The 16819-nt window shown below is 40.6% G+C and overlaps 1 non-coding gene across 1 annotated transcript; it reads right to left on the bottom strand.

Annotated features, from left to right (window-relative positions):
- Positions 1-646: 646 nt before the first annotated feature.
- trnat-ugu (transfer RNA threonine (anticodon UGU)) lies at positions 647-719 on the bottom strand. Its single transcript has one exon. It is a non-coding gene; the product is annotated as a tRNA-Thr (tRNA).
- Between the last annotated feature and the right edge of the window lie 16100 nt (positions 720-16819).

Below are 16819 nucleotides of genomic sequence, written 5' to 3'. Positions count from 1 at the left end.
TTGTGGTAAATGACTTAATGCAGTGAAGTGTATGAGTATCCATCTTAGATTTTTAAAAATGGATAGATTAGAGTATGACCAAATGGAAAATAATAGAGAATATAGAATTCCAAGCACATTTAACGACCTTATACACCCAAAGCATTAAGCTGTAATGGGTCAATTGCAAACAAATTAAAGGAGACAAATGGAGTGTTAATATTGGTGTTTTGTACACTAGAAATTAAAGGAAAGGCATTTTTTTCTCCTATAACAACGTCTGGAGTACGGTACTGTGTTCACTCTGAATTCTATGTCTTAATTTTGTTTTAAACTTTCAAAAGGTTTCTCTTACAGAGATGGCACAGGGGACGGTCATATCATACATAAAAAGATAATATTGAATTTTAGACAGAAAACCAAACAGATTTTCTATCCTGGGTTAAGAAACGACATACGGATCCCTAGCACTGCATGTCAATGAAGATAGGATCTGGATCAGCCATGTACAGTAATGACTTAATGCTGTTGAGAGATTGAGTGGCCTCATCGTGTTATGCGATAAATTGGGATTAAAATTCGCTCTGGTAGAGGGATAAGCATCAACGACGTTTTTTCGGAACACGAAGTGCAAACTTAAAACTGGCATGTTCAAGCAGATGCAGAAAGGCTTCAGTGAGACTCGAACTCACGACCGCTGGTTTACAAGACCAGTGCTCTACCCACTGAGCTATGAAGCCAAACGCGAGCATGCCGTCGGTTCACTTTTCATCTAAAGTGAGACAGACCCGGTCATTTTTTTTAGTTGACTAATAAATAATTAATGATCATGTTCTCTCGGACAGAAAATGAAGTCATGTCGTGGCAATTACAAAGGCTGCAAGACCACCATTTCGCTGAGGTTCGGTATTTAAGACTCAGTCATGGAATACCTGAGCAGACAGCACCAGGTTTCCGGGTTTGATTCCAGCTGCGGGCGAATGCCTATGTGGACTTTACACATTTCCCCCTTCTCTGCCCGGGTTTCCTCCCACAGTCCAAAGACGTGCAGGTTAAGTGAATTGGCCATGCTAAATTGCCAATGGTGTTCAGGGGTGCGTAGGTTAGGAACATTAGTTAGGGGTAAATGTGGAGTAGTTAGATAGGATGGGTTACTCTTTGGAGGGTCGGTGTGGACTTGTTGGGCCAAATGGCCTGTTTCCACACTGTAGGGATTCAGTAATTCTACGAATGAATCAGTGGGTTTAATCAATGGTCTGTTAACACCAGCCAATGCAGATATGTGGCACAGTGGTAATCCTCATGAGCTGGGCGCGGACGTTTGAATCCCATCTTCCTCTCGAGATATAACATTGAAGGTTCGTTAGGACATTTTTAACAGAGAAAAAACATCCAGCAGGAGGCGCCTTCTTGAAATTGAATTTCTCATCGCCAGTCGTTCATTGGACTTATAAATAGAGTCGAGCCCTAGTGACGTATGTAACAGCCGCACACGACCTTGAGCTGCAGAATAGACTGCGACAGCGGCATAAGGGAAATAATTATAGAAACAATTTCCGGAGAGTATTTCTCTCTCTCAGCAGAAATAAATTGACATACTATAAAGATCCATGATTCTGTCTGTTTTTATTTCCTTTACTAAACTGTTAATATTGATAGTTGAGTTTATTTTGTGAATGTCTTTATTGTTTTATTATCAGTGGATCTCATCTGCAGGTTACTGCAAGTCATGTCAGATTTGCTGCATCGCATGTCGCTCATTGAGTTCAGCACTTACGTTATGTGCCTCATGGGCAAGGGATCTCGTCTTTCAGCAGACGCACTGTGTCTAAATTCGTGTTAATTATGGTACAACCACCGCAATGCGATAAAGCTGTCATACAAGATTCAGTGCCGATAACAAATATGTTTCGCAACATGGTATGAAGACGGGCGAATATTGCCTTCAATGCTTAAAATATCAAAACTGCACCAAACTATATTTGGCAGAATGGTTCCAATTCAAAGTTATAATCTTACAAGTAAAAAAATGGCGACTCTCAATTGATGAGACGGTGTAGTGATTGCAACTAAGTGAATCTTATTGGCTATGACATCCTTGATGGAGTTGTTAACCTGGGCCAATCAGGGGATTCGGAGTCTCCTCATTTCAGGGACTGAATCGGAGCGACAGCCAGTGTACAATACACACGTCAGTCATGGGTGTCTTTGTGATGGGGTTCTGGCCTCTGTACACTTACCATGATCACAAGAGTCCACAAGGTTTATCATAGAAAAGGCGCCACCCTCAAGTTCTCCCCCAATCCTACCCATCCTGACCTCGCCACCCTCAAGTTCTCCCCCAATCCTACCCATCCTGTGATGCTCTCAAAATTCCGGAACTCCTTCTTCCACAGCATTATGGGTGCAGGTGCGCCTAGGAGATCACAAGAGTTGAAGGAGGAAATTTACCATCAGCTTCTCATTGGCAGTTAGGGGTGGGCAACAAGTCCTGGCCGAGCCACATCCGCTGAATGAAATAGATACGAAAATGGCATTTGCATCTCCGGTGATCACTAAAGGTATGGTGCAATTTCTGCAGCAGTATCTGTTTCATGTGGTAAGTATTCGTCATAGAATTGACATCAGAGAGCAAACTATCACTCCATAGTTTCATCGCAGAAACAAGAAGGGAAGTGTGCAGCTAATTCTGTGGTGGGGATTGTAGAATGAGAAAGGAAACATCCAGGTTCAGTTTGTGATTCGTCATATGTCTGTAGTAAGTACATATTCTGACATCTTTGTGTAGAGCATAGGAGTAGGAATAGATCATTCAGGCCTTTAGGTCTTCAAGGCTGACGGGCCTGCCTCCAACATTATCTCCATATCCATTGATGCCATTAATAATTAAAAAGCCATCAATCACTCTGTTAGATATATACAATGACTGAGGTTGTATAACATTCTAGGGTAGAAAATATAAAATATTCACCACCCTCTTGAGTGAGGAAAATCCTAGTTATTGCCTCTAAATGGTTTATCTTCTATTCTGAGATTGTGCCCCAAATTTCTAGACTTCACAGCCAGAGGAAATGTCTTTTCTGCATTTATTCAGACTATCTGTTTTAGAACTGTGCAATGTTCTATGAGTTTTCATTCTTCTAACTTGAAAATACAGGCCCGGTCTTCCAATTCACTCCTCATAGGATAGTCCCACCATTCTAGGAATTAGTCTGGTGAACCTCCACTGTGCTTCTTGTATGGCAAGTGCGTATTTCCATAGGTTGAGGAGGTGGGGTGGTGGGGTGGGGAACGGGGACTGTACACATTACCCCATTTGCAGGCAGTCCAGTGTTTGACACAAGGCATCTTTGCTCCTATACTCAAATCCTCATGTGAAAAAAGCTAGTAAGTTGTTTGCCTTCCAAATTGCTTACTATATCTGCCTGCTAACTTATAGAGACTTATGAACAAGGGCACCTGGGTCCCTTTGGACACCAATGCTTTCCAATCTTTCACCATTTGAGAAATACTTTCCATCTTCAATCATCCTAACAATGTGGCTAATCTCACAATTACACACAATTATATTCCATCCCGCAATCACTTACCCTCCCCCTCTTTAAATCAGCTTGAAACCTCTTTATGTCTTTCTCACAACTCACATAGCTATGAAGTTTTATATCATCCCAAATTTATGGCATGTTACATTGGGTGACTACATCAAATGTGACTATTACACCTTTACTCCTGTTTTCTGCCTGTGAACCAATCCTCAATCCATATAAGTATATTATCCTCGATCCTGTGTAAATTAAGTTTTAACCCTTGTGGGACTTTATCAAAGATATTCTGAAAGCCCAGATGCATCATATCCATTGCTACATTTCTTGGATCTTTGCATTATAATCTGGCATAATACCAGAAGGTCAGTGACTTCTATATTTCTCCTGGATATTCACAACTTGTTTAGAGAATTTATGGTGGTGTAGTGTTATCCTTATCTTGATTTGGGTGATTTGGGCTCAAGTCCCAACTGCTTTAGAGATTTATCATAACATTTCTGAACAGGTTAGTCAGAGGAAGAAAGATGTTCTGTTTGTGGCTATGGTTCTATTGGAAGCCATTGGAGTAGTGATATCACCAGCTGAAACAAGATGAGGTTACCTGGGTTTTTTTTCACCCTTTCCATCAGATTTCTAGGCATTAGATGACATCAGGGAATGAAATTGTTCCAGACACGAAAACAAGGAAAACTTCCAGTTTAAACCCTTATGCTTTATTTGGCATTCCCACTCAATCTCTTCACATTTGCAGCAATTTGTTGCCATCCAAATATATATTTGTTTTAATGGTATTATCTGTTTGAAATGTGTAAGATGCATTTGAAAACAGCCACTGACCAACAGTTGCCAGAAGCAATAGAGGATTAATTATGCCACTGAAAGTTTTATAAAGTCGGTGCCTAACAAGGTCAAGGCTATAATTCCATTTAAAAATGCAACATTGTCATCCACCCGAACAATGGGGTGGACTTTTCAATCACTGGTGTTCACTGCACAATACATTCACCTAGCTAATTCATTCATTGTTTGATGTTAAATAAAGAAATAATTGTTTAAGTTTAAAGTATGAATCAAAGTGAATTTGGTTTATATTGGAATGTAAGTATGCATTAATATATTAAGGTTTATTTTGAGCAGTGGAAATTTCTGTTCAACTTATTGTAATTTTCTCCAAAGTTCATGCCAACATTGTGAATGAAGTTCTTTGGAGTGAAAGTTAAGTAATTAATCTACAATGTGCCACCTGTAATAGTACAGCCAAACAGTTAATTACAACATTTTTCTAGTTTGTAACTTCTAAATGCACTTAAATTTGATGTCGTACAAACCCAAATTTAAAATATAGTGTTTATTCAGTATCATTTCTCCTTACAGTATTATCCTTGGGAACATGGCAAGATCATTGATGGTAAAATACTATTAATGCTTATATATGCTGATTTTTTTTTAATTCCTGAGTTATCCATGTAATGCCAAATAGGCCATGGAGGCACTTTCTACTTTGACAACACTATGAAATGGAATTAAAGTTTAATCTTGATATGTGCAATGTGATGCATTCTGGACGGCCTTAGAAGGGAAGGACATGTACAATGAATAATAGGTCCCTTCAGATATCCCAGGAACAAAGCAAGCTTAGTGTACAAGAACCCTGAAAATGTCAACACAGGTAAATGTGGTGTGAAAGAAAGCATACAGGACCTTTGTCTTCATTAGTCAAGATGTAGTATATAAGTGCAAATAAGTCTTGTAACAACTTTATCTAACATTGGTGGAGTACTTTGAGAAGTTCTGTTCACTACACGATCAGAAGGACATAATTGCACTGGAGAGAGTGCAGAGGAGGTTCACCAGGGTGTTGCTGGGATGAAAGGTTTCAGTTATAAGGAGAGTCTGTGTAGGCTGGGTTTGTCTTCCTTGGAGTAGAGGAGGCTGAGTGTTTGGGGGGGTGGTGTTCCTGAATCAGGTGCAAAATGATGAGAGGCATAGACAGAGTAGATTGTGATAATCACTTCCCTATCACAGATGCATGTAAGACTGGAGGGTGTAAGTTTAGGGTGAAGCCAAATGGTTCAGAGATGATCTGACAGAAAAAAAACACACACAGTTGGTTGAAATATGGAACGTGTTAACAATGAAAGTGACAGAGGCAGCTACAATCAAAACATTTAAGAAGTATCTGGATTAGTAATTAAAATGCCAGATCATAGTGGGCTATTGAACAAGTGCAGTTAAATGGATGTTTGATGTAGTTTGATGATTGCTGGTCAGCATAGACTTGGTGGGTCCTAAGTCTTTGTTCTTCACTGTATGACTCTAAGTTAGTAAATGGTCCACGGCATTATTCACAACCAGTTAGTGAACATGTTTATAGTACACTTGATAGAATAGCAATGCATTTGTCTGCTGCAGTTTCTGTACAAACTCAATCTCATTTTTATCCATTCTATAAGAAAGTCATGTGCTGCCAGAAAAATGGATAAACATTTGTCAGTCTTTAACATCTCATACACGAAAGTTATTTATTTTGTATACATATTTACTGTCTAAACCTTTTTTAAAGGTTCATGTTTCCTATCAATATTCATTTTAAACAATAAATAAATGCAGAAAAGGACTCAGTTTCTGTCATGCATGCAATAAGTTTATTCTTTAACTGGCTGTGAGCAAATCCCACAGATAATTTATAACTTTATTTCAATTTCATATCTAGTACCACTGCCATATATTTGATATTCCATATGAAGAAACCATGAATTACTTATCTCAGTTTTTTTTCAAGAAATAAAAATATTTTAATCCTCATTATTTCGTAGCATCAACAATGATGGTCCTGAAAAGACAAAAAAAAAGATATCTGCATAAAAATCATACTTTAAACTTGGGATTGTACAATATAGGTGAAATGAACTGGCCATGCTAAACTGCCCATAGTGTTCAGGGGTGTATAGGTTGGGTGCAATTTTCAGGGGTAAATGTAGAGTAATAGGGGAGGGGAATGGGTCTGGGTTGGTCACTTTTCAGAGGGTCAGTGTGGACGTGTTGGGCCAAATGTCCTGTTTCCACACTGTAGGGATTCTGTGATTCTAGTGTAAATACTGAGTTAGAGTAAGGTTTTATAACAATGCAATTGTTCTCAGTCACACAGTGAAGGATTTGAGATTATATAAACGACACCTACCTGAAGCTTTATGTTGTCGGAAGATGACAGTGACTGTGAAGGAAAACAGTGCCAGCACCATCACCTTTATGGCGATATGCAGTGGACCCAGAGAATTCGATAGCTGTGTTTGGTTCCTCATTGCTGGAAGGAAACCAAGGTTATTGTTATTGTCTCTCTTCTCCTCATTTCCTCGACCACAACAGCTATGACAATTATTGAATCCTTTTACCTTCCAAAGTTTGAGTTAAAAATGCATCTCACTAAATGCAACATTGGAAACTTGTGATGTCTACCTAGAAATTAATGACTGATGCAACGCTGCTTCTCAATTGTAACCCATTTCACTTGCTGATGTATCTATTAAGAAATAATATTGGTGTAAAACAAACCAGCCTCCTGCTCAACAACATGGATTAAGAGGATGCTGGCTTGGCTAACATTTATGGTCCATCCCTTATTGCCCTGGAAAAGATGGTGGAGAGCTGCTGTTTTGAACTGCTACAGACATTGGAGCATAGGCATCCATGATACTGCTGGGCAGCAAGGTCCAAGATGTTGATCTAGCAAAAGAGGAGGAATACAATTCCATGGGAAACGTAAGTAGGTTGGAGGAGAATTTGTAAGTAGTGATGTTCCCATGTATCCAGCGCCTTGTCCTTCTCAGTGGTAAAAGTCCCAGGTTTAAAAGGAGCAGTGTAAGGAGCTTTAATGTATCCAGTAGATGATATAAAATGCAGTCATTGTGCAACTGTATGGGGGGATAAGTTATTTGCAGTGGATATGGTGCCGATCAAGTGAGAAGTTTTGTTTGGATGGCACCAGCTTATTGAATGTTCTTGGGTCCGCACCCATCCTGACAAGTGGAAAGTATTGCATTACGTTCCTGTTTCATTCATTGGAGATGATAGACACATTTGGGCAAATCGGGAGGTGAGTTAGTTAACACAAAATTCCTAGCCTCTGATCTGCTGTTGTAAATAGAGACCGTGTAAAACTGGTCCAGTGCAATTTCTGATCAATATCAACTCTCAAAATGTTGAGGTAGCAACTCAATTATGGAAGTGATATTTCATGTCGAAGTGTGATTGTTAGGTTCTCATTTGTTGGAGCTGGTCACTTCCTGGCACTCATATGGTGAGAAAGTCACTTGCCACTCATCAGCCATATCTTGGATTGTCCAGATCATTTTACATTTGGGCATCAGCCACTTTCCTATCTGAGGAGTTGTGAATGCTCTGAACATTATGCAGTCATTAGCAATGATCCCCACTTCGAGCTTTCTGATGGGGTGAAGGTCAGTAATGAAGCAGCTCAAGGTGATTGGGCTGAGGACACACTCCTGACAAACTCCTGTAGAGATGGCCTGGAATGGAGATGACTGACTTCCAGCAAGCACAACCATCTTTCATTGTACTAAATTCCAACTTTAAAAACAATTAAAGTAGACTCATTATTCAAAGATTTAATTTGCCTTCACAGCAAAGGTAATCAATCTACTGTTTATACCTTGATTTAACTTGTTTGTTTATGTGGGCTTTTATATCAAACTGATCACTGTCAATATTGTAATATAGAACCCCACCCCACCCCACCCCACTCCCACCCCAGTAGTCAGAGGGAAATTGAGAAACAAATTTGCAAGGAGATCTCAGTTATCTGTGAGAATAATAGGGTGGTTATGGTAGGGGATTTTAACTTTCCAAACATTGACTGGGACTGCCATAGTGTTAACGGTTTCGAATAAAAGGAATTTGTTAAGTGTACAAGAAACTTTTCTGATTCAGTATCTGAATGTAACTACTATAGAAAGTGTAAAACTTGACCTACTCTTGGGAAATAAGGTGACTGAGCTGTCAGTAGGGGAGAACTTTAGGGCCAGTGACTATAATTCTAATAGTTTTAAAATAGTGATGGAAAAGGATAGATCAGATCTAAAAATTGAAGTTCTAAGTTGGAGGAAGGCTAATTTTGACAGTATTAGGCAAGAACTTTCAAAAGTTGATTGAGGGCAGATATTTGTAGGTAATGGGATAGCTGAAAAATGGGAAGCTTCAAAAATGAGATAATGAGAATCCAGAGACAGTATGTTCCTGTTAGGGTGAAAGGCAAGACTGGTAGGTGTAGGAAATGCTGAATGATTACAGAAATGAAGGGTTTGATTAATGAGAAGAAGGAGGCATATGTCAGGTATAGACAGCAGAGATTGGGTGAATCCTTAGAAAAGTACAAAGGAAGTAGGAGTACTCAGAAGAAGGAAATCAGGAGAGCAAACAGGGAACATGAGATAGCTTTGGAAAATAGGGTTAAGCAGAATTCAAAGGGATTTTGTAAATACATTCAGGCCAAAAGGATAACGTGGGAGATAATAGGGCCCCTCAAAGATCAGCAAGGCACCCTTTGTGTGGAACTGCAGGAGATGGGGAAGATAATAAATTAGCATTTTGCATCAGTGTTTAGAAGGACATGGAAATACAGAATGTGGGGAAAGATGGGGAAACATCTTGAAAAATGTCCAGATTACTGAGGAGGAGGTTCTAGATGTCTTAAAAAACATAAAGGTGGATACATCCACTGGACCCGATCAGGTGTACCCTAGATCTCTGCCGGAAGTGATTGTCAGGTGCCTTGCTGAGATGTTTGTATCATTGATAGTCACAGATGAGCTGCCAGAAGACTGGATGTTGGCTAATGTGGTGCCACTATTTAAGAAAAGTGCTAAGGAAAAGTCAGGGAACAATAGACCAGTGAGCCTGACATTCGTGGTGGGCAAGTTGTTGGAGGGAATCTTGAGGGACCGGAATTACATGTATTTGGAACAGCAAGTAGTGATTTGGGATAATCAATATGGCTTTGTATGTGGGAAATCGTGTTTTGAAGAAATAACAGTGGATTCATGAGGGCATCTTGTGATCTACATGGACTTCAGTAAGGCGTTCGACGAGGTTCCTCATGGAAGACAGGTTATCAAGGTTAGATCTGATGGAGTCCAAGGCAAACTAGCCATTTGGATACAGAACTGGCTAGAGGGTGGAAGATAGAGGGTGGTGGTGGAGGTTTGACTTTCAGACTGAAGGTCTGTGACTAGTGGTGTGCCACAAGGATCGGTACTGGTCTACTGCTTTTCATCATTTATATAAATGATTCGGATGTAAATATAGGAAGTGTAGTTAGTACGTTTGCAGACGATACCAAAATTAGAGGTGCAGTGGACAGCAAAGAAGGTTGCCTCAGATTACAACTGAATCTTGATCAGATGGGCCAACGGGCTGAGGAGTGGCAGATGGAGTTTAATTTAGATAAATGTGAGGTATTACATTTTGGGAAGACAAGCCAGAGCAGGACTTATACACTTAATGGTAACATCCTGGGAAGTGTTGTTGAATAAAGAGGCCTTGGAATGCAGGTTCATAGCTCCTTCAAAGTAGAGTCACAGGTAGATAGGTTCGTGAAGAAGGCATTTGGTATGCCTTTCTTTATTGGTCAGAGCATTGAGCACAGGAGTAGGGCGGTAATGTTGCGGCTGTACAGGAAATTGCTTAGGCCACATTTGGAGTATTGTGTGCAATTCTCGCTCATTTTGGAAAGATGTTATGAAACTTGAGAGGTTCAGAAAAGATTTACAAGGATGTTGCCTGGTTGGAGGATTGAGATACTGGGAGAGGTTGAATAGGCTGAGGCTGTTTTCACTGGAGCATCGGAGGCTGAAGGGTGACGTCATAGAGGTCTACAAAATCATGAAGGGCATGCAAAGAGTAAATAGACAAGGTTATTTTTTTTCCTGGGGTGGGAGATTCCAAAACTAGAGGACATAGGTTAAAGGTGAGAGTGGAAAAAATTAACAGGGACCTAAGTAGCAACGTTTTCACACAGAGGGTGGTGCATATATGGAATGAGCTGCCAGAGGACATGGTAGAGACTGGTAAAAGTACAACAATTAAAACACATCTGGCTTGCTCTATGAGTAGCAAGGGTTTAGAGGAATATAGGTCAAGTGCTGCGAAATGGAATTAAATTTAAGACATCTGCCACGCACAGGTGAGCTAGCCTGAAGGGTCTGTATATCTCTATGACTCTATGACTCTAGGGTCATCTCTATATCGTCTATATATATGAAAAATACCATGCACTCCAAATTAGTATGTTTTATACGCAAATTTAACCTAAACTGCTGGGAACAAAATGAGCGATGTAACTGTCCTTTTCTCTATTGCCCTTTTTCAAGGGAATAGAATGGAATGGGCCTCAGCACTGCACCAGGTCTGAAGAGGATTCAGTAGACAGATTATATCACATTTGGATTAACACATTTAGTGAGGTGCAGCAAAAGATTAAGACAGATATCAGAAGGCCTTGATTAGTTATTTGTTAATTTCTAGAGTGGCACAGTGGTTAGCACTGCTGCCTCACAGCACCAGGGACCCTGGTTCAATTCCCGCCTCGGGTGACTGTCTGTGTGGAGTTTGCACATTCTCCCCGTGTCTGCGTGGGTTTCCTCCGGGTGCTCCGGTTTCCTCCCACAGTCACAAAGATGTGCGGTTCAGGTGAATTGGCCATGCTAAATTGCCCGTAGTGTTAGGTAAGGGGTAAATGTAGGGATTTGGGTGGGTTGCGCTTCGGCGGGTCGGTGTGGACTTGTTGGGCCGAAGGGCCTGTTTCCACACTGTAAGTAATCTAAAAAAGTGCAGAGCATTACATACTCTGCACTATGATGATTAATATGTTGGAATGATAGAATCAAGTCGATACAGGTGAGAAACTCTCTGTCTCTGATCTCAGGTTGGACCTAACAATGAAAAGTCCTGCATTTTTATTTCCCTGTGACTTCTATTAATTGGAATGATAAGGGCACCAGATACATGGGAACACAACCAACAGCAAGTTCCCCTCCAAGCCACAAGCCATCATGATTTGGAAATATATCACCACGTCTTTACTGTCTCTGAGTGAAAATGCTGGAGCTCCCTCCCTAACAGCACTGGGGGTCTCCCTGTACCAATTGTTTATTTTTTTTTCCCCAATGGCGCTTATATGTTGCTTGGAATCAATACATATCTTTGAAAGGCCATTCTTTCATGATGACCAACTTGTCCTTAAAATGTCAAAAATCACAAAATGCTAGATTTATTTTGAAAGTACAAGCTAACTCCCTGACGGAGGAACAGCACTTTGAAAGCTAGTGCTTCCAAATAAAACTGTTGGATGAGAACTTGGTGTTGTGTGATTTTTAACTTTTTCCACCCCAGTCCAACACTGGCATCTCCACATCATCTTTAAAATGGACAGCAGCGATATCTTTTCCATCATAATTAGTGATGGGACACAAATACTGATCTTGAAAGTGACATCCACGCTCCATGAGATAGGTATGTCATTGCCAATTTTTAAAGACTTGGACATTCCATATGTATCTTGATTTTTTTCCTTACATTAACCCACAGCCTTGACCTTGTCAGAGCTGCCCACCCCTCAATTTGTATTTAAAATGCAAACTTTAAAAAGGCTAATTTGGATCCACTGTTTACCTGAGGTTAACCGGAGCAGAATGGAAGTAGATATTTGAAAGAATCGAAGAACATCACATTGAAGGATTTTGAATTCTTGGGAATTTTACACTGTCAAAAGTAACAGCATGGTACTAGAGAGTATCAACAGATGTCAGAATATCCGAAGAGGTTGATCATTCAAGGCTGCAATGAAGAGAATTTTCTCACTTCATCTTGTGTGAACATTCTCAATTCTACATGATGGCTGTGTATGGATGAAGTCCCATTGAGAATGAGAGAGCGAGAATATATAAGGGTGTTGTAGTGCAGTGGTGGTGTCCCTATATTTGAGCTGGGGGGCAGGGTTCATGTCCCATCTGTTCCAGAAGTATGTAATGACATCTCTGAACAGGTTGCTTAATCGCTTTTCCCTACAATCAGTAGATGTGGAGGTGCTAATCAAAGGATCTTGGGAATAAGATGAAGTGTAATTTCTGTAAACATTTCTACATTGAAAACATTGCACGTGGGGGAGACACAGAGAATGCATATGGTCAACTCAAAATGTTATTCCTGGTCTGATTGAACTCTGGAAATGTTACACACAGAAAAGACCATTCAGCCCGTCGTGTCTTCACCATGAACAAGCCGCCTATTCCAATCCCACTTTCAGGATTTGCTGTAGAGCTGTAACAGATTACACCACATCCACAATCTTTTAAATGGGTCGAGGGTCTGCTACAATCAAAAGACTGAGGTGGCGAATTTCAAGCACCCAACAATGCTTTGAAACATGCTGAGTTTTCACGGAGACTCTATTTCTTAGGCTTTTTTTTGCCCAACGGTGCTTATGTCCTGCATAGAATTCAACACATAGACTTGAGAGACCATTCTTTCATGATGACCAATTAATCTTGAAGGTATTTTGATATCAGCTCATTCCGAGAGGTTATTAACTTGAGCCCTGTCTCACTGGTCCAGAAATAGGGACGATACCATTGCCCCACAAGAACCCCACTATTCAGCTTTCAAACTTACAGTGTGCAGCATGCTCACCTGTCACAATAAGTGTTGTTCCTTGTCCATAATATTCACTGTTTGAGACAAATTCCACTTTACAATAATAGGTCGCCTGGTCGCTCAGTGTCACCTGTGTTAGTTGAATCCAGGCGCCCATCTTTCCATTGATTTTCTCCCTGTCTGGCCCAATGACCCGGCCTCTGTATTGTGCTGAGCGGTTGCAAAGCTCGGTTCCTCCTTTACTGTCCTTGAACCACCTGAAGACACTTGGCCCATTAGGTCCTTCATAAAAACAGTGCATAGCGGCTGTGCTCCCCTCGGTTACATTCACAGATGCCGGGCTTTGAAGAACTTTGGTGTTCGCGGCGCTCATTGCTGTGAAAGAACAAACACTGTTAAAGTGAAATCTCTCTGCGTGGTTAGACATGTTCAAACTTCCACTCCTCAATTTCCACATTAAAACACCAACATCACAATGTGAGCTCCCCAAATTCATTTGTTTGTTTTAATAGACAGGAACAGCTTTAATAAGCAAATAGATCTTCTGCTCTAATATCTGTCAAGGATATGTCATGTTTTCAAAATTAGCTATTTAATCTTTAAATAAATTTGTTAGCTCGAAAATATACAAAACACATGAGATTTAGAAGCAGATTTGGGCTATACTGCCTATCTCGAAGCTACTCCACCAGTTTAAGATGGCTGATGTATTTCTCAACCCCATTCTCCTCCATTCTACCCATAACCATTGATCCCCTTACTGATATTGAACTTACCTATCTCTGTCTTCACGGTGCTCAATGACTTGGCCACCAAAGCCTTCTGAGTTCCAGATTCACCATCCTGCGGCTGAAGAAATTCCTCCTCACTTCAATTCAACAGAACCATCCCTTCACAGCGAGTCTGTGCCCTAGAGTCCTGGTCTCTACGACCCGTGAAAACAACTTCTCCACCTCAACTCAATCTATCAGCATTGTGTAAGTTTCAATCAGCACCCCCATTCATCCTTCTGAACTCCATGGACTCCAAACCCAGAGAGCTCAATGGCACATCATTTGACAAACCCTACATTCCAGGGATCATTCTTGTAAACATCCTCTGGACCCCATCCAAAGTGAAATTAAAATTAAAGTCGGGAATATCCACATTCCGGAAGTAACGGACGTGTAGAAAAGCACTCTTCAAAATTATCTCCACGTCTACTCTATTCAGGCCTATCAGTATTCTCTTGGCTTCAATCAGATTCCTATCCACACCTCATCGTCCTTCTTAACTCCGTCAGTACAGAGTCACCTGGACTGCTCCTCATGTGACAAACCCTTCATCCTAAGGACCGTTCTGTTAAACATCCTCTGGACCCCATCCAAAGAGAATTTGAAAATAAAATCGTCAATATTCTGGATATAACAGGTATGTTTTAAAAAAACTCTACAAATTGAGAGGAAATGCACTATATTGATCGTTTCATGATAATGTCAATTGCAGCATGCATTCAACAGAGAAAAAGTAGAACGTGAGTCTCAAAGATAGAATTGATCTGAGTTTTTTATTTCCTCAGTCTCTGGGTAAGCGACTGCTTTAAGTGTGTTGCAGCAACTTTCATTCATTTGCTGATTTTCTTTATATTGTTTATTTTGGCTTTTGTAAAGCGATTATAGCGTTTCCTCCGGACCTTTAACAGTATCTAAACTAGGTGATATGTTAACTTTCCGTCACTGCTTAAAACAGGCGATGTCAGATCTGGCACAGTTCCACAGCTTGACTTAATTCATTGCCTTTCTGTTTTTTTTAGCAGGGGCCATTGAGTTTGCCTGTAAAACAGATTCCATCCACTATCCTCCTGTGTATATTATCGCCAGAAGACACATCTTCCTCATGAGGTTTAAGCGTAACCTGCTCCACTTCTGCCTGGAAAACACCACAACGGTCTTCCCTGCTTACTGTTTGCTTGATGCCAGCATGATGAAGCACTGCATTTCGTTACTTAGGAGCATCATGTAGTGGCGTGAATCAATTGAAAATGATATTCTTCTGCTGCAGTTTACAGATTATAGCAACCCCAGACCAACCCCACATTGCTGTTTCTCTTAAGATTTGATCATTCCCTGTGAAGCTTGATTTTCTACTTCAATTAACACAATGTTGACCTTGTCAGAGCTGGCCCCCTCCCAATTCTTTTTTTAAATGTAGTCTTGAAAAAGGTTAATTTGAAAGCACTGCTAACCTGAGTTTAGGATTAGGAGGCCCTGAGCAGGTTGCAAGTCGGCTTTGGAAGACTCAGAGGCAATTACTTTGAACGATTTTGAATTATTTGAGATTTTACACTGTCAAAAGTCACAGGGTGGTACTAGAGAGCATCTTTAGGCATCAGAATATCAGAAGGGGTTGACCATTCAAGGCTTCAATTAAGACAATTTTCTCACTTCATTTGTGAGCAGTCTCAATTCTACATGAGGGGCGGCTATGGATGAGATCCAATGGAAAACGAGAGAGCCAGCATGCATAGGGGTCTTGTGGTGATAGTGTCCCTACTTTTGAGCCAGGAGGCCTGGGTTCATGTCCTCCTGTTCCAGAAATAGGTAATGACATCTCAGAACAGGTTGCTTAATTGCTTTTCTCTACAATCCATAGATATGGAGGCACTAATCAAAGGATCTAGGGAATAAGATGAAATGTAATTTCTGTAAACATTTCCACATTGATAAAATTGGGTGTGGGGAAGACACAGAGGAAGCATATGGTCACATTGAAATGTTATTCCTGTTTTGATTGAACTCTGGAAATGTTACACACCGAAAAGGCCATTCAGTCCATCGTGTCTTCACCATGAACAAACCTCCTATTCCAATCCTGCTCTGGAGCTGTAGTGATTCCACCACACCTACAATCTTTTTAAAGGGATTGAGAGTCTGCTACCATCAACAAACTAGAGTGGCAGATTCTAAAACCCAACAATGATTTGAAACAATTTGAATTGTCATGGCTACCCTTGTTTTTAGGTTTTTGTTCTCCAACGTTGCTTATATAATTCAACACATAGACATGAGAGGCCATTCTTTCATGATGACCAATTCATCTTTATTTTGATACCAACTCATTCAGAGAGGCTATTCACTTGAACCCTGTCTCCCTCGCCGAGAGGTAGGGACCATACCTCTGCCCCACAAGAATCCCACTATTCAGCTTTCAAACTTACAGTGTGCAGCATGCTCACCTGCCACAATAAGTGTTGTTCCTTGTCCATAATATTCACTGTTTGAGACAAATTCCACTTTACAATAATAAGTCGCCTGATCGTTCAATGTCACCTTTGTTAGTTGAATCCAGGCGCCCATCCTTCCCTCGATTTTCTCCCTGTCTGGCCCAATGACCCGGCCTCTGTATTGCGCTGTGTCGTTGCAAAGTTCGGTTCCTCCTCTCCTGTCCCTGAACCACCTGAAGACACTCAGTTCATTAGATCCTTTGTAAGTACAGTGCATCGCGGCTGTGTTCCCCTCAGTTACATTCATAAATGCCGGGCTTTGAAGAACTTTGATGTTCGCAGTACTCATTGCTGTAAAAGAGTAAACATTGTTAAAGTGAAGTCTCTCTGTGTGGTTAAGTACGTTCAAACATCCACTCCCTCAAAT

Source organism: Hemiscyllium ocellatum, chromosome 35 (genome assembly GCF_020745735.1).
Source record: "Hemiscyllium ocellatum isolate sHemOce1 chromosome 35, sHemOce1.pat.X.cur, whole genome shotgun sequence".
NCBI lineage: Eukaryota > Metazoa > Chordata > Chondrichthyes > Orectolobiformes > Hemiscylliidae > Hemiscyllium > Hemiscyllium ocellatum.
The sequence above is the reverse complement of the archived record's forward strand: the minus strand, read 5'-3'. Positions and strand labels throughout refer to the sequence as shown.